This window comes from Sorex fumeus, unplaced genomic scaffold (assembly GCF_029834395.1).
Source record: "Sorex fumeus unplaced genomic scaffold, SorFum_2.1 ptg000037l, whole genome shotgun sequence".
Taxonomy (NCBI): domain Eukaryota; kingdom Metazoa; phylum Chordata; class Mammalia; order Eulipotyphla; family Soricidae; genus Sorex; species Sorex fumeus.
This window is the reverse complement of record NW_026606094.1, coordinates 70283719-70311549: the sequence shown is the minus strand read 5'-3', so window position 1 is coordinate 70311549 and position 27831 is coordinate 70283719. Positions and strand designations below refer to the sequence as shown.

At 41.2% G+C, this 27831-nt stretch overlaps 1 protein-coding gene across 1 annotated transcript in view; it reads right to left on the bottom strand.

The window, feature by feature from the left end:
- The window catches only part of CREB5 (cAMP responsive element binding protein 5), a 474076-nt gene extending 448368 nt beyond the window's left edge, over window positions 1-25708 (bottom strand). The window contains exon 1 of the mRNA XM_056117946.1: window positions 25674-25708. The gene's annotated coding sequence lies outside the window, so the exon portion shown is untranslated. The remainder of the gene's footprint in view (window positions 1-25673) is intronic.
- Between the last annotated feature and the right edge of the window lie 2123 nt (window positions 25709-27831).

The window sequence follows — 27831 nt, the reverse complement described above, 5'->3', positions numbered from 1 at the left end:
GAGCATACCTTTGAGGTATTATTATCTCCATTATAAAATGAGGCCGAGGAGATGGAGCCGAGATGAACGAGTTGCCTCAGGCCCCAGGCAGAAGGGGAGGGCTAGCTTCACGCCGGATACCTGGCATTCCTGAGCCAGGAGCCCGACAGCCTGTGCTCTGTGCTGGGCCCCCCAGATCCTCCGGCACCCTGAGCTTCCCTCCTGGGCCACGAGCAAGAGCTGTACGAGCTACTCTACTCGGCTATTGACTCCTCCGCGCTCAGAGCAGACTGTGGTTTCTCTTGGCAGGCTGCCACCTAACTGTACTTGAATTACGTGAGATAAGTAGAAGTCTGGATCTTTGAAAAAACTTTTATTGCAATACAAGGAAGAGGGGGACCAGCAGAAAAATCTCAGGGAGATTAGTGTAACTGACTCTCTGAACAAGCAGAAGGGGCATTAATCTAAAGGGAAACTGTGCTTACAAAGATGCAGGCTCATGGGTACCACAACGTCCAATTAAGAAGCAAAAATAAATACATAAAAAATTTTCATACTAAAAGTTATAGCTGTTTTTGTGCCTTTTTTTAATTTTCCTTTTGGGTCACACATGGTGATGCACAGGAGTTACTCCTGGCTCTATACTCAGAAATTACTCCTGGCGGTGCTCAGAGAGACTATATGGGATACCAGGAATCGAACCTGGGTTTGTTGCGTGCAAGGCAAATGCCCTACCCGCTGTACTATCGCTCCAGCCCCTGTTTTTGTGCCTTTTAATTGTGAAAATAGGGGCCAGAGTGATAGCAGAGCGGGTAGGGCATTTGCCTTGCACGCTGCTGACAGGGTTTGATCCCTGCATCCCATATGGTTCTCCTTCCACCCTTCCCCGGCCCTCCACTGCCAGGAGTAGTTCCTGAGTGCAGAGCCAGGAGTAACCCATGAGTGTCACTGGGTGCGATCCAAAAAGAAAAAAAAAAGAGGGGGATGAACATAAAGAGTGGATAGTCTGATGTTTAAAACAAACAAACAAAAAAACCCCAGAAAATTCCCACATATGTGGAAGGAATAATTCTGTATCTGCCCTCTCCTTCCTAGGATATACAGATAGGTAATAAGGTAGCAACTTACAGTCAAAGGCAATAGAACTGGGGTATCATCCATAGAACTGAGTTTACCTAGAGGGGAAAGGATCAAGGCAGAATGGTGTCCAAGGCACTCTGGTCATGGGTATGGTGTTGAAACAGTGCACACATGAAACTATCACTAGAAGTATTATAATCATAATACCACATTAGAGTGGAGGAAAGTTAACTTAAATGGACATTTCAATAAGCAAAATAAGTGTACTTTGGAAGAAAAATCACAAAGGAATAGACAGACATGGCTATTCACAAATTGCCAATAACAGAAAATAATGTTCAATAACTCTCTTAATCAAATAAAAGCAAACTAAAACCATTTTTGACTGCAAACAATTCTCTTTGATAAAACAGTCTACACCCTGGTTAGAGTAAGGATCAGGAGGTGCTGTGTCCTCTACAGCTATTTCAGGAGGCAATGGTACACATTTTTAAAAAGCAACTTAATAAAGTATCAAAATACACCTGTTGGAATCATTCCTTGGGAAAAAATAAAAAGCTGTAAAAGAAGGACTATGTGTAAGAGTTTATCCTAATATTATTTATTATGAGGCAAAACTGACTCTTTATCCAATAATAAACACAGTGTCTTTAAGTAAATTATGACAAATAGAATATTATGTAGTCATTAAAATCATGTATTCAGGGAGAGAATGATAGTAGAGTGGGTGGATACACTTGCCTTGCATACAGTTCACCCATCTTTGACTCCTGGCACCACATATGGTCCCCTAATCCCTAGTAAGACTGATCCGTGAGTGCAGACCCAGAAGTGAGCCTTGAGCACAGCCAAGTACGGCCCCCAAGCAAGCAAAATAATAAAATAAAATCATGTCTTTAAAAAAAAATGAATAATAGCCTGGGAGAAAAACTTCCTAAATAGTGTCAATAAGGAAAAAAAATCAAACACAAAACTGCAATGCTCTATGAAAAATAGCTGAACAATAAAAATGGATAAAGACATAGATTATATAAAACCTATACATCAAAAGCATCAGTAGTGCTCTTTTGTTACAACTTTCTTCTTTGTGTCTGTGTCTTAAAAAGACTAAGTTTATGTTTCATTTTTTTAAAAAAAAAAAGAAAAATAAGAATAATCAGGGGGAGCTCAGTGGCAGAGTGCCTGCTCTGCAGTCATGAGGCCAAGTTTAATCCCTGGCACCCCTCAGCCCCCACCTACTGAGTGTGACCCAGTCACACTGTGATTCCTGATGCCGTGACAAAAGTGAGATCTCCAGTGTATCCTGCACACTACAATATGCAAGCACTTCAAGTAAAGTATGCAACTCCAGCTAGCTCTGCAATGAAGCACGAAAGCCCTGCAACTAAAGTATGTGCAGGCACCCTGGCTACTGAGTGGCAAATACCGCAACCAGGCATCTGACCCCTGGAAAGCAAGGCAATTAAAGGCTGTGAGCACTACAATCAATATATGCAAAACCCAGTCATAAAAACAATAGAAAGGAGAAAGAAAGACGGGAGGTCGACAGACAGACAGATGCCCTTCAACTTTTGGTTTTGAGACATAGTTATCCTTTTTCCCAACATTTCTTCAACTACACTTTTTTTTCTTGACTCAGAAAGGGGCACCCCAAAAGGTATATGTTAGGGAGAGGAATGGTGCCTTTCCACTGTTAGCTTGTTGGAACTTCTCTTTCCTAGTGACTCCCTCAGGAAAAAGGGGTTCCCTGTTATTCCTCATAGGGGTATTTTTCACATGCGGATTGTTCCAGAAGAGAAGTCATTCAGATCATTTTTTTTCAATGATGTGCTCTCCTTTTACAATCCCAGATGACACTGCCAAGTTGCTGGGTGCTTGCTGGCTTAGAAAAGAGCCACAGGACTAGTACTATGTCAGGCAGCATCCATAAATGACACAACCAGACAAGATTGCTGCTCAAGAAAATATGCACAGAATATGCCAAAAAACCTCCTACACTGAATGAATTTTTTTCTGAATGAATTTCTTGTAAGTTCTGTCACATGGCACTAATGTAATACTAGGAATCCCTCTGATACAAGGACTTCCAAATGCATCTGCCACATGGTTGTTGCCATTGGATGACTGGAAGACATGAATGACTCTTCAATTCTGTGAAATAACATTGCATCATAATAACATCCCTGGTCAAGTTTCAGCACTTCTTTCATCTTGGTCCAAATACAGCTTTTAGCTAATATATTTCAAAATCTTTCGAGAACAGCTTATGCAATTGATAATGTAAGTAGAATTTTTAAAATAGATAGCAATACTCCCAACACTTTAAAGGCCCCCCATTACATGGAGTTGAACTCTATATGCCTAACCTGGCTCATCCTATCCCACCTCCAAAGTTCTTTTGCAGTAGCTGCTCTCTAGCTCACTAAACTCTGGCCGTGCTGATTTTTTTTCTCTTCACCCATGGGAAGTGGATTCCCCCAGTACTAGACCCGCTCTTTGCCGGGCATGTTCTTTCCCTTATTTTTTTAAAGACTGGATCAGTTTTGTTTTCATGTCAGAAACAACATGTGAAGAGATGAGCCACCAAAATGACAAATGAAAATGGACATTTTAGATTTTGCTGCCCTTAAGACATTTTTTCACCTTCAATAATTGAAAGATATCTTTTAAATATTTACCTGAAAAATAGAAAAGTTGGATATATCCAGCCATGAGCCAGTGTCCAAAGCAAAAACATGAAATCAAGATAATTTACTGGTAACAAATTAAAATCCAGATGACCCTTTCTAATGACACTATTCCTCATCTGTACTAACTATTGTGTCTTAAGGAAACAATGGTGCTTAAATACCTTCTCTTATTTCAAAGAGTATCTTATTTCATGTCATAGATACAGCAATAATACAAAGGTTTGCTTACACTAATGGCACTTTTGGAGATGACCTGGATGATCCCAGTCTTGCAGTATAATCTCCTCCCCTTGAGTGCAGGTTGGACCTAATGATGAGCTTCTAATAAAGAGACTATAATATAGCAAATGTGATGTAATGTCATTTCCAAGATTATATTGTCAAAAAATCTGTAGCTACTCTCATATTCTTCCCTTTTGGAACCCTTACTCACTCTTTGCCTGCCAACCAGCTTACAAATAAGCTTAAATATGGATCTTCCAAGTTTCAGAAGAGCTATTAAAGTTTGGAATAAGGTCTTCCCTTGATGAGACTTGAGATGACAACATCTTGTTTAACATCTTGGTTAAACCTCGTGAGAGACCCCAAGCGAGAGGACCCAGCTAAACCCACAGACTGATGATCATCAGTCTGATGAACAGACAGAAGCCATCATCAAGATGCTAGGGTCCTAGTACAGTGGATAGGGCACTTGCATTGCACATGGACAATTTGGATGTGATCCCTAGCACCACATATGAGCCCCAAGCAGTGCCAGGAGTGATCTCTGAGTGCAGAGATAGAAGTAAGCTCTGAGCACTGCCAGGTGTGGCCTCCCCACACACACATACATACATACATACACACACACACACACACACACAAATTAGAAACAAAAGAAATCGTCATTTAATTAATATATTGTTGGAAGGAGCTAATTTGTTATGCAGCAATAGCTAACTAATACAGTGGTTTAGAGCCCAGTCTACACGCTTGTTTTATTTCCTTTTTGTTAGAATTATATTGAAATGAAATTTTATCTCCCTAAATGGAAAGAGTGATATCTTAGCCTGTTTTTGTATGATGGAATATTAAGAACTATGAATACATCAGGATTTATTTTCAAAGTTCATGCCCGCACGGCAGAGCCTGGCAAGCTCACCGTGACTTATTCGATATGCCAAACACAGTAACAACAAAGTCTCCAATGGAGACGTTACTGGGCCCGCTCGAGCAAATCGATGAACAACGAGAGGGCCTTTACCTTTTATGATAACTATATTCGTGTGCCAATACAAAGCTACTCATACTTATATAGCATTTTAAAAGCCTAATTGTATTTTTCACATCTGTGGTCATTGAATTCTCTTTGTTTTTATTTTATCTTAATTCTGTGGTCGATTTGCTCGAGTGGGCCCAGTAACGTCTCCATTGGAGACTTTGTTGTTACTGTGTCTGGCATATCGAATACTCTCGGCAGCTTGCCGGGCTCTCCGAGAGGGGCGGAGGAATCGAACTCGGGTCGGCCATGTTGGCCGCTTGTAAGGCGAACGCCCTACCCGCTGTGCTATTGCTCCAGCCCAATTAGATTAAACCTAGGGCCTCACTCATTCACAGGAAGTGTTCTACTTCTAAGCTACATTCCCAATCCATTTAATTCTTTTTGAGAATGTTATGAGGCATTGTCATCATCTTTGAGATGAAAAGGCCAAGACTCAGAATATCTCACAATTTCCACAAAAACTTTCTCTTGTACAGTACTCTTCCCCAATGCGTAGGTCTAAATCTCCTGCCATAAATATGCAGGACATATTTGCTGAATGGCTGCCTTCTACAACAGTACCATCCCTAAAGACGGTGAGATGGTGAGATGTTTTTTTCATCAAATTCCTCAGCTGAAGTATATATCAATCACTCAATCTCCAATATGGATCACATACAAATATGCATACATGAAATGATATATGATTTTCCCAAATAATCTGAGCACCTCTAGAACTTCATTCTAGTCTTAAGACAGCAAACATCTCATTCTATAATTTAATTTTCCAGCAATTCTGCACCACCAAACACAGAGGTGTGTAACTCTTTGTGGAGTTGACAGTCTCTTCTTGGTAAAGCAAATTTATCCCTAACATATGAATTCCTACACACCCTCCCACCATGCTGCTGGAAACAACAGACCTTTCTAAGATCCACCAAAGGTTGTCAACAGCCAACTCAGATCCCCTCTTCCACATAATCTCCCCCATTTCTTCTGACTCATTTGGCCCCTCTCACCATGGTAGTTGTGAAAAGTAGGAAGAACCACTTCTAGTGAAGGGTCATGTGAAATAAGTCCAGGAGATTTGAGATATGGGTACCCACAGCAATGCAAAATTGCTGTTGGCAAGGAAACCAACAATGAGAGGATTTTGACTGGGGGTGAGGGGATGGAGATATAGAAGCCTTAAATTCCTTTTCTTTGCAAAGTTTTCCATGCAAACAATAATTTCCATTTGAACCACACTCCAGTCTCACTTCACATATTACCTAATATTTTGTTGACCAGTGGTATGCAGAACTACTAAATAACTAAGTAATCAGTTAGTCTATGTATTAAGAGAGGAAATTATTGGATGTGATGATTCATGAAATTGTATGGTTAGGAATAGAGGAGCTACCATGTCATATGAAATTTACTAAATTAACAATTAGCCATTTATTCAACAAATAACGAAAAAGTGTCCGTCATGCACTAGCTGCTGATGTAGGGAAAAAATGTGAACCAACTTCACAATTCCTGATGTTTTAGAATTTATATTCTAGATTTTTAAAAAAAAATTTTAATTAGAAATTATTTAAAGAATATAAATTTGAAAGTTGAGAAATGCTATGGAGGAAAAGTTCAAGGTAGCAGTATTTAATAAAAGGATTAGATTTATAGTAGGGAACTAGGGACAAACAATGTCTGTCTAGGCAGGAATGAGTCACTGTCTCAGTAGGTACTGTACTCACAAAGGGCCTACTGCTGAAAAGGACTGGATGCTTTCAAATCAACTGAAAATTCAGTGTGATTGGAGGGCACTGAATTAGGGATGAGTTTTTGAGTTGGCCTATCTGATGCCAGAGATTGCTGGTCTATCTCTGTTTATAGAGTTTGCAGCTCAAACTCCTTCCCTAAGTGCCAGGCTCAGCATTTCACTATCTACTGGACATCGCTGCATCCTGAAACATACCCAAGACCAAGCCTCAGGTCTCCCCCACCAAATCTGTACCACTCATCATCTTTCCCATATTGATGGCTGGCAATTCCTTCCTTCTGAGGTCTTAGTCTAAAAAATTAGGCCCCTTCCAACCTCCCCTGTCCTCTACACACACAATCTGTCAGCAAGTCCTTTCAACTTTCTCTCCAAAATAATCCAACTTCATTCTTACTCCTTCTCCCACAATCACACTCAATCCAAATCATCATATTTTCTTGCTTTCTTGTAACCATCCTGGCCCCAGTACAGTCTACTCTTTAACTGTCTGGAGGGAATTTTTGGAAATGATAGCTTCTCAAATGCTCCAATGCCTTCCTTTATTTTTGAGTCCTGTCCAAAGTTCCTAGTATAGAATCCATCCCCCTACATAAGCCAACTCCTCCACCAGTTCCATTCCTTCCTCACTTCCTCCACACATGCTCTCTTGCTGCTCCTTATAAACATCAGAGCCTTTGGACTAGGAGCTCCCTTTACCCAAAAGTTCCTTCTCAAGAGGGCTTATAGGATTTTATCCCTCACTTTCAGTACCTCTCTGCTCATATATCTCATTCTCAGAAATGCCTTTCCCAACTACCCCCTCTGAGAGATGAAAGCTTACCATTTTCTCTTACCCAGCTCTATCTTTCTTTCCAGCACTTAATATTGTTTGATTCAAAATATACATATATATGTATATGCCAATATGTATGAGCTTTATGACTTGTGTTGACTGCCATATCCTTAGAACCTGGAAGACCTCTAGCCTAAAAAAAGCAAAGGCCCACCTTTAATGATATACTCTGTTAGTTGCCACAAGACCAACTTCAGAAGTTCACTTCCAATAAAAATACCAACTGGAAGCAGAAAATACTGAGAGTTTAATATTTTACTGTGACTGAGGCTCTAGAGGAATAAGAGAAGGGAAAAATCAGTCTAAAGGAAGAGGAGGGAGAGAACTGGGTTTGTGTGGTAGATGGGTCATGTCTGGGGGGACATGGCAGCTTTGAGTTCCTATAACAGGAGCTGTGGTAGAACAGAATGTGCTGAGAGGAAGAGGAGCGTAAATAAAAAGACTAAGGGTACCATGAGGGTGTCCAAGACAAATGTGGTCTCTCACAATTTTGTCAAATCTTAACCCTACAGGAAGGAGATTTCAGCCAGCATAAGGGGAAAGAGATTAAGATCTTCAGAGTACATGCTTCTCTTGCTGAAAGTTAGTCATGTGTTTTTTATAATCATAAAAAAATCCAGAGCAAACTTAAATGTCAAGCAACAGGGAATGGTTAAGAAATTATGATATAACAACTCAATGGAATACAATGTATAATCATAGTTTTCATGTAACAACATGAAAATAAGGAAAATAAGTCTCTGGCATAGTTTTAAGTGAAGGAAGAAGAATTTTTTAACATGGCTGTGGTCTGATTTAAACTAATAAAAAATTATGTTTCCTTCTGGACAGGTTATGGAGGACAATGAAAGGGTAAAAATCAGTAATTCATTATAGCTGTGAAATCCTCTGTGATTTATTCTTTCCACCCCACTTTTGGCTTTCTGAAATACATTAGTTTCTAAGTTACATATCATGAATATACAGAATCTCTCTAGAATTATCTTCCCAGAACCACTCAAGATACTTCAAGTATCTCAGGCTGGTAATAGGTAATTCATGATGAAGAACAATCTTCAAGAACCCCTTTCTTCAATTCACTCAGGATTAATTAACCATCTATTCTGTGTAAGGGACTATATGTTAGGTTTTATGAGGGAAATCAAAACTGATCAAGAGCCAGTTCTTGCCATTATAGAGCTTACCATACAGAAGAGGGAATTTATGACAAACGTAAAAATAACCATAATAGAAGGGTTTTATTTTAACCAGGAGAGAGGTAATTTAAAGGAGGGTACTGGATGTTAACTTTTATTTTATGAAAGTTAAATAATTTTGAAAAGCATAAAAGCATAAGAAAGACATTAGCAGAACACTGAGAATTCATTGCTTTCACATTGTTCTTAGAAGATCAAGTTAAGAGTGTTTCCACAGCCCTAAAAGGAGGAGTGATGAGGAAGGGCGTGCATGGAAGGTACTGGGGTGTGCTTTAAGGAAGAGGAGAGTATGAAGAGAAGGTGGTCAACACAAACAAGAGCTGATTGCCCTGAATGTGGCTTGAATATGGACCGTGCCCCTAGGGACGCTGGACAAAGTTGATTTAAGGGCCTTAAATCAGTGCCTGGAGTGGACTGTGGTGCAGAAAAATAAGATGAAGGCTTAGATAAAATATTTATTTAGCAGTCAGAACCAAAAAAAGTGTGCTCAGGGACCAAATAAAGCTCATTCAATTACAAACTTAAGTTTTCCATTTACTAGTTTTGTCACATTAATTGGTTGGTCCCTTTACTCACTTTCTGTATCCATAAAAAGAAGTAACTACAGCTTCTTGATAAACTAGTGCTGAAGGTTGACATGGTAGATAAAGAGAGTAGCCTCGATAAATACTTCTGGTCCTCTTTGTGCTCAGTTCATAGAAGAAGCTTGTTGAAAGGAAAACATCAGAAACATGAAAATCACTAATACTGAGCTAGAGAGATAGTACAGGGGGTAAGACACTTGCCTTGCAGGCAACTGATCCTGGTTTGATCCCTGGCACTGCAACTATAAATCATCCCCCAAGCATCATCATGAGTGACACCTGAACACACAACTAGGAGTAAGTCCAGAGCACCACCATGTGTGCTCCTTCCAAAAAAATTACTGGAATTACTCAAGAAGATGTGACAATGGCATATTCATGGTGGCTAACAAGAAGGCAAATCAATGCTTGTTGGGCAGGTTCAAGCCAGAAAACCAGACAATAATGGTGGCACACTCTGAAAAAGACTCATTTGCAGGGGAAATGTTGTGAAAATTAATTCATGTTGGAAAAATTTAAAAATTACAGAATGGCTGTCAACCATGTAGAACGAAGTGTCCAGGCTGAAGTTTAGGAAAATGGTATTGGTATGTCAGATATTCAGAGTTGATCATTCCTACTACCAAAGTCTGGTTTCTCATTTAAACCTTTAGACACTGTTAATCTTGATATATTCATCCCAAATATAAACAAATATAAGCTGTTGGACAAAAGTATCCTATTGGGGTCGAACAATAGTTCAAAGCACTAAAGCACAGGATTTGCTTGAGGAAGCTCTGGGTTTGATCCTTGGCACTGCATGGTGATCACCCAAGCAATGCTAGGTATAGATTCCTTCATCCCCCGCATCCCCCCCACACACATACACACATAAAAAAATTAAAAAATAACAGTTCTATTGGCATATATTAAAACTGAATTTACTGTCCAATATTTTCTTCCATGATACATTTATTACCTTTTAAATTTTTATTGAACTAGAATTCATGCAATCCACCCACTTAAAGTGTGCAATGGGCATTAAAATATTCAAGATTTGTGAAATCCTCCCCACTATCTTGCTTATAAGCTTTTTGTGACCCCCAAGAACAAACCAAGTGTCCCCTCGTGCCTCAGTCTACCCCAAGTTTTGTCAGTCAGAAATTTACCTTCCATCTCCATGCTAAAACAGATGTTCCATATAAATGGAATCGTACAACATGTGGGGCTTTGCATATGCTTTTCTTAGCATATATTTTCAAATTCCATGTGTACAGTAACATGTATCAGTATTTCTTTTCATAACCAAATAATATTCCAATATATCAATTATATTTCATGTGTTCATCACACACTTAGGGGGCTGGAGTGATAGCACAGAGGGTGAGTTTTTGCCTTGAACGAGGCCGACCCGACTTTGATTCCTCCACCTTCGATTCCTTCACCCCTCTCAGAGAGCCCGGGAAGCTACAGATGTATCTCACCCGCACAGCAAAGCCTGGCAAACTACCCATGATGTATTCAATATGCCAAACACAGTAACAAGTTTCACAATGTTACTGGGCCCGCTGGGGCAAATCAATGAACAATGGGAGGACAGTGACAGTGACAGTGACAGTGACAATTCATCAGTTGATGAATTTATTTGGACCTCTTCCACAGTTTGACTGTTATAAAGAACCTTGCTATTAACATTCAAGAAAGTTTTCATATGAGCATAGTTGTCATTTCTTTTGGGTATACCTACGGAGAAGTGTATTGCTGGCTCATAAGATTCATGTTTAACAATTTGTTGAACTGCCAAACTTTTTCAAAATGACTATATCGTTTGATAATTCAACCAGCCAGCACCATATGAGGATTCTCATTTCTCCATAACCTCACCAATACTTATAATAACTCACCTTTTTTTATTATAGTCATCCTTGAGGATGTGACTATGGTGTTCATTATTTGCATTTCTCTAATAGCCAGCAAGGTCAAACATCTTTTCTCTTTTCACTGACCATTTATTTATATTCTTTAAAGAACTCTCTAATCAAATCTTTTGACAATTTTTAATTGGGTTGCTTTTTATCATATGTAAGAAAAACAATTATATTTCTTTTCATCTCCTATTGTAGTTTTGTCTCTTGCTTTCAGTGTGAAAAACTGAAGTAGTAAATAACCTGAAATTATTTCCAAAAATTAGAAGATGATAATCTATTTTTATATTTAAATGTCAATGCTCCATCTACTGTGCATTGTTTATAGCAACTGCCAACTTTTGTCCTTGTCGATAAAAATTATGACATCAAAAAACAGTAGTTAGGCTTGGCAGGTTGACAAAGAATTTTATTTAATTATTTGTTCTCAATGTTAAAAGTTAGTGTTATCCTTCTGACTTTGCTCTTCCACAAAGCCTGGAGTGAAATTCAAGATGGAGAGCAAGGACAGTGCTTATATTAGCATATCCATTTATCAGTGTGTTGTACATACTTAATTTTAAAGTATAGTCTTATTTTTAATCGGTATTATCTATACCTGATAATAGAGACTCCCAGTTCCAGAGTTTTCTGGAGTCCAAACAAAATTTTATTTTTATCATGTACTAAAAACATCTAATTATAAACCACATGATCCCTAATGGTCCAGCTCCTGAAGTATCCCACTATTACATTTTTCATAGTTTTGTTAATGGTTGAATTTGGTCCCCTTAAATAGCCTCCAGTCCCTCAGAGTATGATTTTACTTAGAAATAAAATCTTTATAAAATCTTTATGAAGGTAGTACAATCAAAATAAGGTCTTTAGGTAAAACCCTTCACAACATTAAATCTAGAGGCATCTTCAACAATTCAGCACTACTGTCCAAGGAAATGGAAGCAAAGAAAAACAAATTGGACCACGTCAAACTAAGAAGCATCTGTACTGCAAAATAAACAATGACCAGAATAAAAGACACCCCACAGACTGGAAGAAAATATTTGCTCACCACTTATCTGACAAAGAATTAGCATCCAAGATATATAAAGCACTTGTAAAATTTAACAAGAAAAAAATAATCAACCCTATCCAAAAATGGGGAGGAGAGATAAACAGAAACTTCCTCAAAGAAAACATACAGATGACCAATAGGTACATGAACAACTCTCTTCATTCCTGTTCTTCAGGGAAGCAACACAAATAAAAACAACAGTGAGATTTCACCTCCCATCAGTGAGACTGGCACACATCAAAAAGATAAAACATCACCAGTGCTGGTGAAGATGTAAGGTCAAAGGTACCTTTATCCACTACTGGTGGGAATGTTAATTGGCTTAACATTTTGGGAAAACAACACAGACACTTCTCAAAGGATGAAGAATTGCGCTTTCCTAAAATGTATCAGTTGTGGTGACACTTTGGGGTTCAATCAATAAATTTTCTGAGCAGAGGGATTGTGTTTATTTATAGTCATGTATACCTGGAACCTGGCACATGATAGGTGCTCAGCAAATATTTGATGAAGGGGGAGAGAAAAAGGAGCGAAGGGAGAATCAAGAGAGAAAGGAGCCGACGGGAGGGAGGATAGCCAATACTGGGTACTTCATGCAAACATCTATCAGCAAATATGCTCCCTTCTCCACATATGCACAAATACACTGACACAAATCCAACGCATAGAGAGTAACGTAAGCCCAATAAGTTCTGCTATTTATTGGTTTGTTGGTTTGATTTTGTTTGAAGGCCATACCCAGCTATGGTTAGGGCTTACTCCTGGCTTGGAGCTCAGGAATTACTCCTGACAGTTTCAGGGGACCATACATGATGTCAGGGGTCAAATCCAGGTTGGACACTATACTCTCCAGCTCAAGGCTCTGCTATTTCAATTGAATGGAGAATTAATAAACAAAATAAATAAATACAGAGGTATATAAAACGAGTTACTACTTCTTAGTAACAAAGAGCACATGGATTCCATAAATTTGTATGGTTAGCATAGAGGCAATGAGACAGGACATAAAAGATTCAGTAAAATGGGGGTAGAGGGAGGGAGTATAACTGAATTCTGGTAATACATATGCACTTCCTTTATCTGTATGTCTCTATATCACTTATTCTCTGAGAATCTTGGCTTCTGCATATATCAAATGGGAATGAACTATCTTGTCTATTTCTCCATATTGTTACGTTACCAGTAGGGCCATTAATCACCAGCAGGGCAGTTAATTTGGGAATCCTGAGACTGTAAGGAGTTATTAATCAAGTGGTGTCTAGGCAAATACTCTTGCACAAACATGACTAGTCACTGAGCACTGCTGGGTGTAGCCTAAACCCCTCCCCCCACACACACACACAAACAAAGACAAATTGAGGAAATAGCTCAAAAGACTGGAGTATATCCACCCTTGGGATCCCAAGTTCATTCACCAGTACCACTTACCCCCTGAGCACTACCAAACTACCCAGGTATAAGCACCACAGCATGGCTGGCCCTAAGCATTGAACCATCCAGTCCAATTAGTTGGCTCTCACTGGGAATGACCTCTGGGTCACCTGCTTGTGAGAGAGTTCCCCACCCACCATTAAAAAATAGATAACACTATTGTGCAATCAATTTCCAGTTCCACCCTTTTAAGCAATAAATGGTTAAGTGTATGTTAATGCATATAATACTTTCTAAATAATATTTTAAATAAAAAGTAAAGACAGACTATTCAGTTACAGCATTTCTTTTAAAAATACTACATGTTTTAGTAATTAAAAACTTCTTAAATTATATTTTCTGAAAAGGGTTAAAAATGGATTGGTTACAAGGGTTAACCTGTCTAAAATGTCCCTTCCAAAGACCACATTCAGTATGATGTGTAATATTTCTCCCTAATTCTTGTGCTTCAGAGGCACAGGGTAGAAGTTCACTGTACTTCTCTTTCACCGCTTCCCCCATGCAATGGGCATACTTTACTGTTTTGTTTGTAATGTTTTGAATAGTTAGAGATTAGCATGGGCATTTAGCAAAAAGTACAATTTCAAATTACATGCTGCTTCACGGTGCCAAAATACTGTAGACCATCATCTTTTGATGACATTCACCAGCAAGGCACTCAGGATGGTGGTGGTTAGTCATCTGTCTTTTCAATGCTGGAAGATGAAATTGTAAACAGTGTGTGCTCAGACCAGTCTTATTAGAAGATAGAGTGTCTAAAATGTGGTTTCAATTGTTTTAAACCGAGCAATATCTTTTAATCAGCAGTATGTGTATCTGAATCAATGTAACAAATAGATAGTTGCTCAAAAGGAAGAACAATTTCTCTCTGGGCACCCTAAAATAAAATAAGAAGCACATTTTCAAAGATATGAGCTAGTAACATTATAATCCTATTGGCCAGGGTTTTTATTCTATATAATCTTAACCACCATAACCACATATGTGCGTGGATATTAAAATTGCTTTAATTTTAGTATAGTGCTCAGAAAGGAACCCCAGATTAATCCCTCCTGGCACTGGCCACAACTACATTATTAATCATGGCCTGTATCTCACCACTGAAGACACAGAGTTGCAGACAGAAATTGCAAATAAATGGCTAAATTCAACCCTATTCATTATTAGGAAAAAACAAAACCCAAATACTTAAATGCAGATGGCTGTGAGCCAAGTATAAAGACAATAAGTCCACTGGTAAAACAAGAACTGACATGCCTTGCTGAAGATATTCAGAAGAAAAAGTCTATCTTGCTCAAAGAATGTATACCAAAAGCCTTTAGCTTTCAAATATTCAGAATTAAACGACCTACATCTTTAATCTATTGTCTCTCTTAGATTCCTCTAACAGTTCATCAGAAAGTAGTCTGAAAATTTCCCCAGATACCTCTGAAAGCACAGGTTTGTAACAGATGTCCCCATGCAACGTTTAGACCAGATCTCATGTTCAGAAGTTAATATACCTGTATGTATTTATTCATAAATCCAGTAAGTACAGTCCAAAGTTAAGAAAAAAATAGTTATTGGCAGAGTTTATATGCAAATGATACATAGAAAAGTATCACAAAAAATTGTATTTATTAATTCAAAGGCAACCCAATAGGCAATTCAATTGGAAAATGTCCACCTGGATGCCACCCAGATTAACACTTATATTTAAGTACTAAAATTATTGGTGCTTTGCTCACAAGACCATCTTTCTCATCAATAAACAAGACCCCTCTCCTACATCTCTCCATTTCCATCTCTCCGTCTATGGAGATGAAAATTAAAAGTTGTGTATGAACAGATGGAGGTAAAAATTCTTCCATCAATGACACTATAAAAACCAGAAATATTAGCAAAACAAGATGTAAAGGAGGATGTCATTCTGTACCCAAAAATGGTTTCAAGTCATGTTTCAAAAGTACATGCTCAAATAGACATGAACTTGGAAGCAGACTGCTATGCAAGGGATGAGCAGAGAATTCAGGGTGAAGTGAGTCACAGGGCCGGGAATGCAGAGGCTCCCAGCAACATGAAATCATCGAGGTCTTTCCTCCATGCTGCTCACTTCAGGGAAGTTTGAGAATATTAGGGGATATGGAGTTCTTTGCATCCTTTAGTGAATACATGGACTGGTGTGTTGCTTGATAATTATTAAAGGAAAAACAATATGGAATGCATTGGGAATCATTTGTTCTAATGACATAAAGGATGATGACTAGAATGAACATTTAAGTTTTAAATAGCATCTTAATATCAAGTGTGGTCTATGCAAAGCTTGTTTTTCCAAAATTCTTGGAGGGAACGAACACAAAAGGACCCAGATGTTTCAAACCCAGGAATGTTTTCCCTCCAAAACCAGTTAAAAGGTAACTAGGACCCATAGCAAAGCAGTATGTTAGTAACATGACTGAAATGTGATGAGCTCGACCTTTTCCAAAATGAAGTATGTCTAAAAGGCTGCGTGCAAATAAAATCACAAGTGAAGAAATTTTGGAAAGCAAACCATTTGAAACGCCCAGATTTGAAGCACACACAACAGAGCTCATTTGTGGTACAAAATTACCTCCTAAATAATTAAATCTGTAAGTTTTCATTTTTAATTACATTTTCTTAAATACATTATGTAGCGTGCAGCATGCCTGGAATAACCACTCTGAATGCACGCTTTACTGAAATAAAATCAGAGACCATTAGAGAAGATTCCTCAGAGATCATTTAGAACTGCACTTCTCAACCCTGACTACATTTTAGAAACACTTGTGGAACTTTTTTATTAAACGATAAAGGCCTGGATTTCTCCCCTCCCCCTTTTTAATTCAATCTAAGTGGGGGGAGGGGTGGGAGATGGCAACATTTTAAAAATAAACTCCAAGCTGGTTCTATTGGGCTGACAGGGTCAAGAATCAGAGAAACAGAGTCCAAATAGCATTTTCTGATACTCTAGTCATTGAGCACTTGAAATGTGGCAACCAAACTGAGATGTGCTATCACTGTAGTATTCACAGCAGATTTTTAAGATTTAATATCAAAATAAACCCACAAAAAAACACTGCTGAGAATGGCAAAACATCTCAGAAACATGGGTATATTGATAATATGTTGAAACATAAAAATTTCAGATCTATTGGGTTATAGAAAATATGCTCCTAAGATGAATTTTACTTTTCTTTTTACCTTCTTCATGAGGCTGATGAAAAGTTTCAAATTAAATATGCAGCTTGCCTTTGTGATTCCTACTCTGGAGCAGTGGTGGCTGCTGAGACCAGTGTTGCCACAGTGAGTGATATTGCCCCAGGTGGAGGAACCTGGAATGATGGGAGTGTGGAGGGCAGGAGTAGCCTTTGGGACAACTGGGGGTTGCCTTCTGTTTGTTCAATTAAAAAAGACAGATTTATTTGGGGAGGCCAACATGGCCGACCCGAGTTCGATACCTCCGCCCCTCTCGGAGAGCCCGGCAAGCTACCGAGAGTATTCGATATGCCAGACACAGTAACAACAAAGTCTCCAATGGAGACGTTACTGGGCCCGCTCGAGCAAATCGACGATCAACGGGAGGGCCTTTACCTTTACCTTTACCTTATTTGGGGAGGGGAGAACTGAGTGATTTTTTTAATGAAAAATGGGCAGAAGGCCAAAAAGAAACAATACTTTTCTTTTTAGTGAGAGCTCTCTCAGAACTACTGGGGGGATTGAGGGGGGGGTGCACACACCATTCTGGTTATACTCAGCCAATCAGACTGAAATTTCAATAGAAGGATCTGAGAATGTGGTGCTGTGCAGGTCCTGCGGCATTAGGAACCAACAGGGATACCAATGGTGTCTGGGAGTCTCTAGGTTTATACTCAGCGGTGCTTGGGAGGCCATGTGGCACCAGGGATTACATTTGGGTCAGGGGCATGTTAGACATGTACCCAATCCCTGTAGTATCTCCCAACTTTGAGACCAGGAAGTCTTATCATCAAACTCCTACCACCAAGAAACTGAGGCACAGAGGCCTGAATTCAAGTCAACACTTTGAGGTTCTTTTTTCTTACTTCAGGTGTTCCCTCTTGCTATACTCCACACAGTATCAGAGTGAGGGGATCACAGAGCCTTGATGCCTTCAGTGAAACCTTTCTTTTTTTGTCCTGCTAATTATTTTTTCAGAGGTTTAATATCAAAATCTATTCCCCTTATTAGAAAATATCTCCTATCTGTGGGGCACATACTTGTAATTTGCTAATAGAATTTTCCTCATGAAAGCAAAGCTGCTAGAATGGTGATCGAAATTAAATCTAGGAAAATATTAGCACAAGAGAATAGCAGAGAATAGAAGAAAAAAATTATTAAAGCTTCTAAGATGTAGATAATCACATACTGACTTGTGAATATTTTAACATGTTGTTTAATAAATAACTCAGATGTTCTCAGCATTCAAAGAGCCATATTTAACACAGATTAAATCCCTGCTCAGAATTTAAACTAAGGGCCAGAGAGGTAGTACAGTGGGTAGAGCATCTGTGTTGCACACAGCCAGCCTGGACTCAATTCTCAGCACCCCATAGTTCCCCAAGTCCCACTAGGAGTGCTCAGGTGTGGCACCAAAACAAAGAAACAAAAGAACAGAATGAAAACAGCATCATCACTTCCTTAAAGAAGAAAATCTTGCTTTGATCAAGTGACATGGTCCTACTGGATTTGTCAAATGGAGAAAAAATATAACTATCTCTTCCAATAATCAACTGATCCAAACACAAACAAGGTTGCTTCTCATTATACATGATTTCACCCCTGGGAAAGCCCAAAGAAAGAAAATTGTATACATGTAGCTGAAGTGTTATAGTTGAATAATCTTGCCCATACTGCAGGGCTTCTCAGTGTAAGAAGACAGCAAAAAAGACCTAAATTCTGACATCAGGCCTTCCTGCAAAGAGCTGGAAGAAAACCAATGAACCGGGTGAAAAGATATATAATGGTAGATATGTTCAAGTTTTCCAATGAGATAGTCTTGTTCATCATCTCAAATACACTATGAATGTCAAAAGAAATGTTTGGCTCTCTGGAGCCCCCTATGCACGACTTCTATTCCCTAGGATTAGTCAGGTTTTGCTAAACTTCAACTCATTTCTCATGTTGTAAAACTCATCTCCAAACACTCACATGTACACTGACCTGGAAGGATGGTGCATAAAAAGACTAATCCGGGGCAAAAGTGAGCATAGCACTTGCTCTATCCAACAAAAATACTATTTATTTTAACTTTAACTTTTCAAGTTCGTGCTTAAGGATGATGGGGGAAAAAGACAGGCACTGCCATAACAGTTACTGCCTTGTTCGAGAAAGTTCTTTGAGATGATTTTTGCCTCTTGCCTGTCTTTCAGCCACAACTGAGATCAAGATAGTGACATTTCACATGCCTAATAACCATGGATGGGGGGTCGGAGGGGCAGGAATAGGAAGATGGGAGACTAGTGTTAGAAAAACTAACATTGGAGCTACAGAAAAAATAAACAGAATAGAAACTAGTTTCTGTGATCAGACAATTCATTCAAAAGATCCAATTTAAAAAAAAAGTCTTTGAAAGAATAGTTATCAAAAGACTTAAAAATAGCAAAACAGAACTGGAGAGACAGTATAGCAGATAGGGCCCTGGTTTGATCCCTACATCCAATTTCGTCACCTGAACCCACCAAGCGTTATTCCTAGATGCAGAGCCAGGAGTAAACCCTGAGCACCGCCAGGTGTGGCCCCCAAATAAAAACAAATCAAACAAAAAGAGCAAAATGTCCAATGCCACAGGTTGTCTTTCATCAACTAAACATAAGGGCATTTATGACAGCCTGGCTAGTACCAAGACCTACAGACTTGATGCTCTAGCAGTGCTGGGGTGAAGCAGAGAATGGTACGAGACTTAGGCTGTCCTTTGTCAATTGAACAAGTTGGTTTATCATTGAGAAAGAGGACCCCAGCTCAAGCCTTACCTGCACTACAAGCCATTCCATTTCCTATCAAAATTCTTAAGACATGGGAACTCTTACCCCAAGATTACTTCAAGCAAAGAAATAAACTTAAAAAATTTAAGATATTTTTAAAGACTACTTCAAGCAAAATGTCAAGATGGTGATTTTTAATCGATGTGAACTGTAGCAAGTAGCCAACTAAACTTGGGGGAAACAGAAGAAAGCAACTGAAGAACATGTTTTGTAGGTGTTAAGTGGTTCAGCTCTGTTTCTCGGAAACAACTGATAAGAAATAGAATGTGCTTGGAAGGGCAGAATATCAAAACATCAAAGTAACAGGGGCCAGTGAGGTAGCTCAGTGATAGAGCATGTGTCTCACAAAGATGCAGCCTAGCCTTGATCTTCCACAGTGACCCTTCCCACTGCAAATCAGTGGAAACCTCCAGAGTCAGCGATGCATTCTCAATTTTGTGAGTTTTGTTTTGAAAGTTCCAGAGTATCTCGGTAACTTAAATTTTTCTTCTTTCTCAAACAGTGTTAATCACAACCTAGAAAATTAGAAAAATCTCTCACTCATTTGCTCTCTCTCTTTCACCCTCTCCCATTTCGCTGTTCAATCCATGATCGTTCAACCCTTATGTCAATATTATTACCGACAATGGAATACTGACATATCCTCAATAAATGTCAATTGACCATTCTTTTCTAATTACAAAATTGTAAGAACTCTTCAGTAAAAAACATTTAAAATGATGTCATTTTGAAAGTGTCAGAGTTTCTAATTAAAGCAGTGCTACAAGAAAAAGATAGCTTATTTAGCTTACAAATAAATAACAACCCTAAAAGGCTCTTGAGTTTGTTTAGCATATCTAAAAGTACTTCTTTCACACACTTAAATATTTAAGGCAATTGTCCCCCAGTCTTGTTCCCTTACTCCAATTGTATGATTCCCTTAAATAGAATTCAAAGAAGCAGCCCAAGATTTACAATTTTAAATGAATTTATAAAAGCCTAGGTTGATTCCCATAATACGGCTGATAGTCAAAGAGGACAAGATAATGAATTGACTGAGATCATTGTTCCATCTTCATCCAAGAAAGCTGCCTCTAAAAAAAGATCTTAAATTGCTGTAGAAATCCAATTTGTAAGAAGCAAAAGAAACATATAGATGGGAAACACCAGCCATGATCACATTAATTTTGTGACTAACAGCACTGCTTTGAAGTAAAGAAGCATAGGGAAGAAGAAAAGAAAAATAATAAATGCACTCAAATCCCAGTATACTGATACAACCAGAAGAAAACCAACGCCAAATAAAAAGTTCACAGATGGAAGTTCCGTGAACATAACACTTTCATAAAAGAATTTTCAGCTTAGCCAGGAAATAAACTCCAGCAAAGAAGATAGGCTAGTTGTTCAATATTGCTCAAAAGCAAAGAATAACAAGAAATCGAATGAAGAACTTGACATCAGTACAAAAAGGCATGGGATGGGTGAATGGGTTTTGAATCTGCAGGTGTGGGAAACTGACAGAGTTGTACCAAAACTCTTCCAACTTGCCATAATTGAAAAACTGCTCTAAGAAATGTCTCTCAGATAAATCACCACTCATTAAACCACCAAATAAAAGCTGAAATATCACAGAGATAAAGAAAAAAAAAGATATGATTTCCTTTTTTAAAAAAAAATTTTGGAATGATCTAATAATATGTAGTCTGTTTATGTGTAATCCGTGCAAGATCACAACTGAGTTCTGATGGGAATTTATGAATACCAGTCATTTCTCTTTTTGATTTGGAGATAGTAATCCAGCAAACATATTATTTTGAGTAAATTGGAAATAAAATTGTCATGACTAGTCAGGATTTCAAAAGAACAGATCTATATAAGATCTACGGGCAAAGGAAGGGGAAGGCATGCAGAGGGAGCAACAAGTTTTTCTATTATTCTACTTAAAGATTTAAAACTAAGGTGAATGCTGATATTCAGTGAGTCCTGCTCTTCTTCCCCTTCTTCGGGTGGGTGGAACGGAATGCACATCTAGGTTTGGAAGTGAAGAAAGCTTTTTTGTTTAATTTTTAGGTTGCTTTTTTAAAACCCCTTCCTTTAAATTAAATACTGAAGTAAGTGATTCATGAAAGTTCATGGAAAAGGAATTCTTACCTGACACATTATTTAACAAGTGGTAGCTCCCCTGCTGCACTTCACATGCTTACGAACATTATTTTACTCAAGAAATAATGGTCTTATTCATACACACACACACACACACACACGCACACACACACACACACACACACACATACACTTTCCACACAAAATGCTACCCAGTCCCAGAAAACTGACAAAAGCAATGGTAAAACTCAGTGCAAAATAAGAATTCCATCTGAACCCCATCTATAAAAATTATGAAAATATAAGATTTCTTTCATTTAACTGCATTTTTAAAAAATAACTGAATAAGTTTCATAAACTTTATCTTACCATTATCTGTAGAATAAAATCAGCAACGTGCTGCTTCCTGCAGTCAACAGAGCAAGTGTGTTCTCCCTTTCTTTCTAGTAACTTCTTTTTCGCTAGCAAGATTAGGTAGAAAATAAACCTTGGAGTCTTTTGCCTCAGTAGTTCAGACCAGGAGACTGTGAAACTAGCTCTCGGTGAAAAAGAACAGATCTGCTATTTTACAATCACTTCTGGAACCCAGGGGGGCCTCCTGGGCTCTGTACCTCCTTTCCTCCTCCCTTCTGAAGTTTCTTCTAGCAGTGAGACTAATTTTTCCAGTAGCCTTGAACTCCCCAGATTTAACTGACATGGAAAATGTGACTGAAAACTTGTCGAACTGTCTAGCCTCCAACCCTCCACAGAATCCACTTTGTTGGAAGTGTTGAAGAACACTTCACAAGCAGCTACTTGCGCCTTTAAACTCCAGCACTGCAGCCTCAGAAGAGCAAATAATAGTGCGCCATCTAGTTAGCAAGCTGCACTCTCGGGGAGAACGCGGGACACCTTCAGACCCTGGGAGTTAAGGACTTGTCAGTGTTCAGCTGCTCTAAAGCTCCAATTGTTTATTTAAATAAAAAAAAATATCACTACTGAGATAATCCACATCTAGTGGATATGGGAAAATTTAGGTTATAATGGCACTACAAACTTTTACATCTAACTTTGATTTACAAGATAAAAGCAAGTTTTAAATTAAAAGGGCTTTCTGTTAATAGAGCTTATTATTCTGAAGACGGGAATGATTTTCTTCGAAAGTTGTTCCTGGGTGCATGCCTATTATCTTTGCTTTTCCCCTTCCACTAATGAGCATTTATCTAAAGAGCCTGTTAATCCTCTGATGTGTGCTTCTGGTCAGAGGTAACAGTTTGAATAAAACCACTAATCACTGATCACTAAATCACTGATCATTAATCACACTCTCTAGTGCCCGTGACCCAGACCATTTTTCTCCTCTCAGTCTATGCAGCACAAACAACAAGTTTCACATTTTCGATGCATGTGTATTGTGTGGATGTTATATTATTTCATCTCTAGATGTGGCTAATAACACATATTGCTAAGAACTTTGGAAAGTGTGTCAATTGGATTTCAGCGAGGAGTTTCACAAATGCCTACTCTATCACACAAACTTCACTTTGAAGAAAGCAGAACTGATTATAACAAAACATTCGAGCTTCAAGAAATTCCCACATACTCCGAACACAATTTTCCTCCAATTTCTTGTCAAACAACCCATGAAAGGACGGCACTCAAATTCCCTGCTCCCCTCTATCTAAAAGTATTTCATAAATGCATTTACATAATTTTTACTGCACACACACACACACACTCCTCTAAGAGTTTACTTTTATCCCTGGAGTACGTCACAATGTTTTTTCTTTTCAATTTCACCTGCCAGATACGAAGATACTGACTATGACTTAGGTATCTAATTTCCTACTTAAATACATAAACTTACTGTTAAGAGCAAGACAGTAATGGGCACCCGGGCAAGCAGAAATTTATTGTATGGTACTTTGGGATCAGCCCCTCCCCAACTCCTCCCGCTGGAAAGGAAACATTTCCATCTTCTCTCAGCTACATTTGATTGGGTCCGCATCCTCACTTCTTCAGTCTTCTTCCCTCTGGGCCAAACAGGAAGGCTCTAGGTAAAACCAGGACTTTTTTTTTTTTTTGCAGCGGGTGTGCTGTTTTCCTAAGCCCCTACAAGGCCACGTATGGCAGAAGTTCTCTGAACGAATTTCCTGAGCTGAGTTTTCTATCAGGGCTGAGTATCTTTGCTCTGGAGTGAAGGGCTTCAGGGGGCCTTTCCTAAATACTAGAAAAGGGAATACTGCATGCGCGCTGAGCTAGCACCCTGTCTGATCCGACCCCAGAAGCCCTTCCGCACACTCCAGGGACCGTGCTCGCCGCATGGCCAGCAAGTCAAAGGTGGGGGCGGGACCGGAGGGAAAACGGGGAGGGTGGGGCGGAGGAGGTGCAGAGAGCACCGGGCAATGAAGTTGCCCTAGGAACTGGCGGTTGCAGGAGTCAGTGCAGGGTGGTGGGGAGGGAAAGCAGAGTCGCTTTGTCAGCGTGTCTACGCCCCCTTCTCCCACACCCCTTAGCCCCCAGCTTTAAGTATCAGATGCTGTTCATCACAGTTACAGGCCTGCAGAATGACGTAATAGACCTGCAGCCAGCCCTTAGCCTTTGACACATGTCAGGGAGGGAAAAATAAAAATCAAGCCCACGTCCCACTCTGACCACCGTGTCCTCCAGCTGCGGAGGGTTCGCAGAAAGTTGGCCTAAGTCGGGCGCTTTATCTACCTAATATCTCCGCCCTCGCCACTGGGGGGGGGGGGGGGGACGACGGCACAGCAGCTGCGGGAAGCCGGGTTGGACTGTGGGACCCGGCTCCTAGATTCCTGCTTTCGCGTGTGGCCCCTCTAAGAACTTGGTGGAAAGTTTCAGCGGCTCCGAAGTGAATGTGCGGGAGACGCAGGCGCCGCCGCCGCGTGTCCGCGGAGTTGCCACCGCGCCACCACGGCCCAGGCGCGAGCTGTCATTTGTGCCAGCGGTGGGGATGGGGTGAGGATGCAGGCCCGAAAGAGACGGAGTGGGAGGCTGCCGGCAGAGTTCATGAGAACTGAGTCTTCCATCCCGCGCGGGGTGCGCAGGCCAAGTGCTGCCGGAGGGCGCGCCCCTTGGATGCGGCGGGCAGCGCTGCGGGAGAGCTGTCAGCAGCGGGCTCGAACCCCGCGGAAAGCGAGCGCCCCCTCCCCAGCGACGGCCGACCCGCCCCCCCCCGGGGGATCCGGCGTCCTCGCTGCGCCCGTTGGAAGTTTGCAAACTTTCTCCGGGGGGCTTCGCCGCATCACTGGGAAGTTGGGGAGGCGGGGGGAGGGTCCCGGCTTGCCGTCTGCGCTGCCGCCGCCGCCGCTGCCGCCGCTTGACTGCACTTCTGGAGAGTTCCGCACCTTGCCAGGTCTCTGGAGGCAAACACACACCCCCGATTCATAACGGCTCCCCGGCTCAGGGAATCACACACGCGCGCTCCCACACACGCACGCACGCCGGCGCGGACACGGCGCTCGCTCCACGTTAGCATCCCTCCAGTGGCACGGCGCGGCGCCCACCGAGACGCGCTCTGCTGGGACGGACACGGCGTGGGGTCTCGGAGCTGGCCTCAGGACACAGCAGCATTCCACAGTCCACCAGCAAATTGGGGCCGGACTTCCCTCTGGTCCACCAAAGTGTTGACAAACACAGATCACCCTCCGGAAAAAACGCAGCGCATCTTCCCTGCTCCTTGCCCTGTGACCTGCCCGCTGGAACAAGTAACCTCGCGGCAGCAGCCAAGAACCGACCCCTGCAAACAAGTACGCTCCCGAGATGGCTTCCGCGGCAAGTGCAACAAAAGTGGCTAAATGCAAAAGCCCCAGAAGTGGCCGAGCCGTATTTTTAGGAACTTACCAAACAAGTGTGGAGAAGGCAAGAGCGGAGCCCGGGTGAAGGGACCACGTTGGACTGAGCAAAGATTACAATACATTCTATTTAGAGTGCATTACATCACCCCCCCGGTGACGTCACGTGGGATTCCTGAACTTCTAAATCATTGCGGTCCGCAGGAGAGGGAGCAGGGGCGGGGCCGGCGCGCCAAGGGGGCGGGCCCCGCCCCGGACACGCCCCGCCCCGCCCCGCCCCCGCCCCTCCGGCGGACCCTGCCGCAGCCTCCCGGAGCCGCGGCGGCGGCGGCGACCGCGCAAGCAACAGCTTGCACAGCCCTGCGCCGTGTGACACGGCTCCCTGACATTAGTGGTGTGAGTCAGCTAGGAAACAATCCTCAGGGTTTCAGATAGGACCACGGAAGAGGCGCGGACCCCGAGTCTCCTGCGGGGAGTCCTTGGTAGTAGGGATGGGGCGAGGGCAGAGGTGGGGAGGGGGCCTCTGTTGGGTGCCCGGAGAGACTTTCTGCAAACAGAAAAGCTGGGAGCTCCTCCTTCCCCCGCTAGCAGATGTCCAGCTCTTTTTTTTCCCCTCCTGCGACACTCATGACCTCATTACCATGTTCCTCCATCCTAGCTTCTCAGAGCACTCGCTGGCACCCCTTCTTCCACCCCACCCCTTCTCCAAGGGAGGCACTTCTGGATTGTTCACATTCACACGGAAGACACAGCCTCCCACGCCACCCTTTCCAAGACCCCCGTTTCGGGAGTCTGAGAAACAGCCAGGAAAGGTGTTTCCTGGGGGCGAAAGGTGGATCGCTGCTTAGAGCCAAATGATGAGCCGGATTTAGACTGGGCGTCAGAGCCGGAAGGGCCCCTGGCGATCACGTCCAGATCCTGCTCTGTAACTCGCCCAAGCTCACAGGTTGGCAAGTGGCAGAGCCAGAAGCAGAAGGCAGGATTCCGGCGGTGCCTGGTCCGCAGCAGCATCCGATGACTTCCAGAGAGCCTGGCTTTTACCGCTGATCACCACCCCCAGCCCAGGCTCAACTTCCTTTCAGACCCTTGCCCTGTGAGTGGGACTCAAAGGAAGGAAGCCATGGTCTAAATTCCAGGCAAGCTTAGGACACCTGGGTCAGCAACACAGATGCTCACACTTTAGAATGTACTCACCCCGCACCCCAGGAACTGTCTGCCTTTTCACAAGCCACCACAGAAAGTGGGGCAGGTGTTATAATTATCCCCATTTTGCGGATGAGCTAGGGCAGAGTCCTCGAGCAGCTTGAATCCTGGCACTGGCATCCCCCAACACTCTGTTTTCAAATTCCAAATCCCATCCACTGGGAACATCCCTTCTCAGGAGTTATTGGAGGGTAGAACTCTTATTAAGGGCATACTGACTGGGAGTTGGAGCTTTATTTACTTGGGAAGAGCTTAACCCCTCCTTAACAAACAATAATGGTGCCTGGGATTTATATAACATCTGACATTTCCTTCACTCTTCTCATGCCGGGGCGTCATTACTGTGACTGTGCAGTTTGCCAGAGAATGAATCGTGACTGGACTGGCTGGTAATCAAGATGCTGTCTGGATTGCCATACACTTCTGTGCTGGTTTTGATCCACTAAACAAAAGAACTCTGTATTTTCTTTCTGATTTTGAGTGTTTAACCCTCCTTACTTTTGTGTGCCTGGAGAGGTGTGGGGTTTATGGACTGTTCATTTCTCATTGCACTGTTCAGAACTCATCGTTGAGTGTTCAGAACTCATGGTTGAGTTCTCAGTACGGCATTTTCCCACGTGTAGCCGGAAGGAATTGCAAAAAGAGATCTCCAGTCCTAACTTGAATCTTTACAATAAAACTTTATATGTGGCAGCTCAATTACCTCGGTTTATAGAAGGAAGCAACAGCCTGCTAAGTCACAGCCTCCTTGCCCACACTGGGGCTCAGTTACCAGGGCAGCCTTAATACCTGCAACAGCTATGCACCTTTTTCTCCGTCAAAGAAAAAGAGGGAGCCAACCACAGAGCAAAGTTGAGACAGAAAAAGAACACAGCTTAGTATGTATTGAGAAACAGGAGCTCAGCTTGAGGGCTAATGTTTTTCCCATCCAGTAAGCCTAAACTAAACAGAGAATGAATAAGCAATTCCAATGCAATAATCGAAAATATTTTAAAATCCACAAA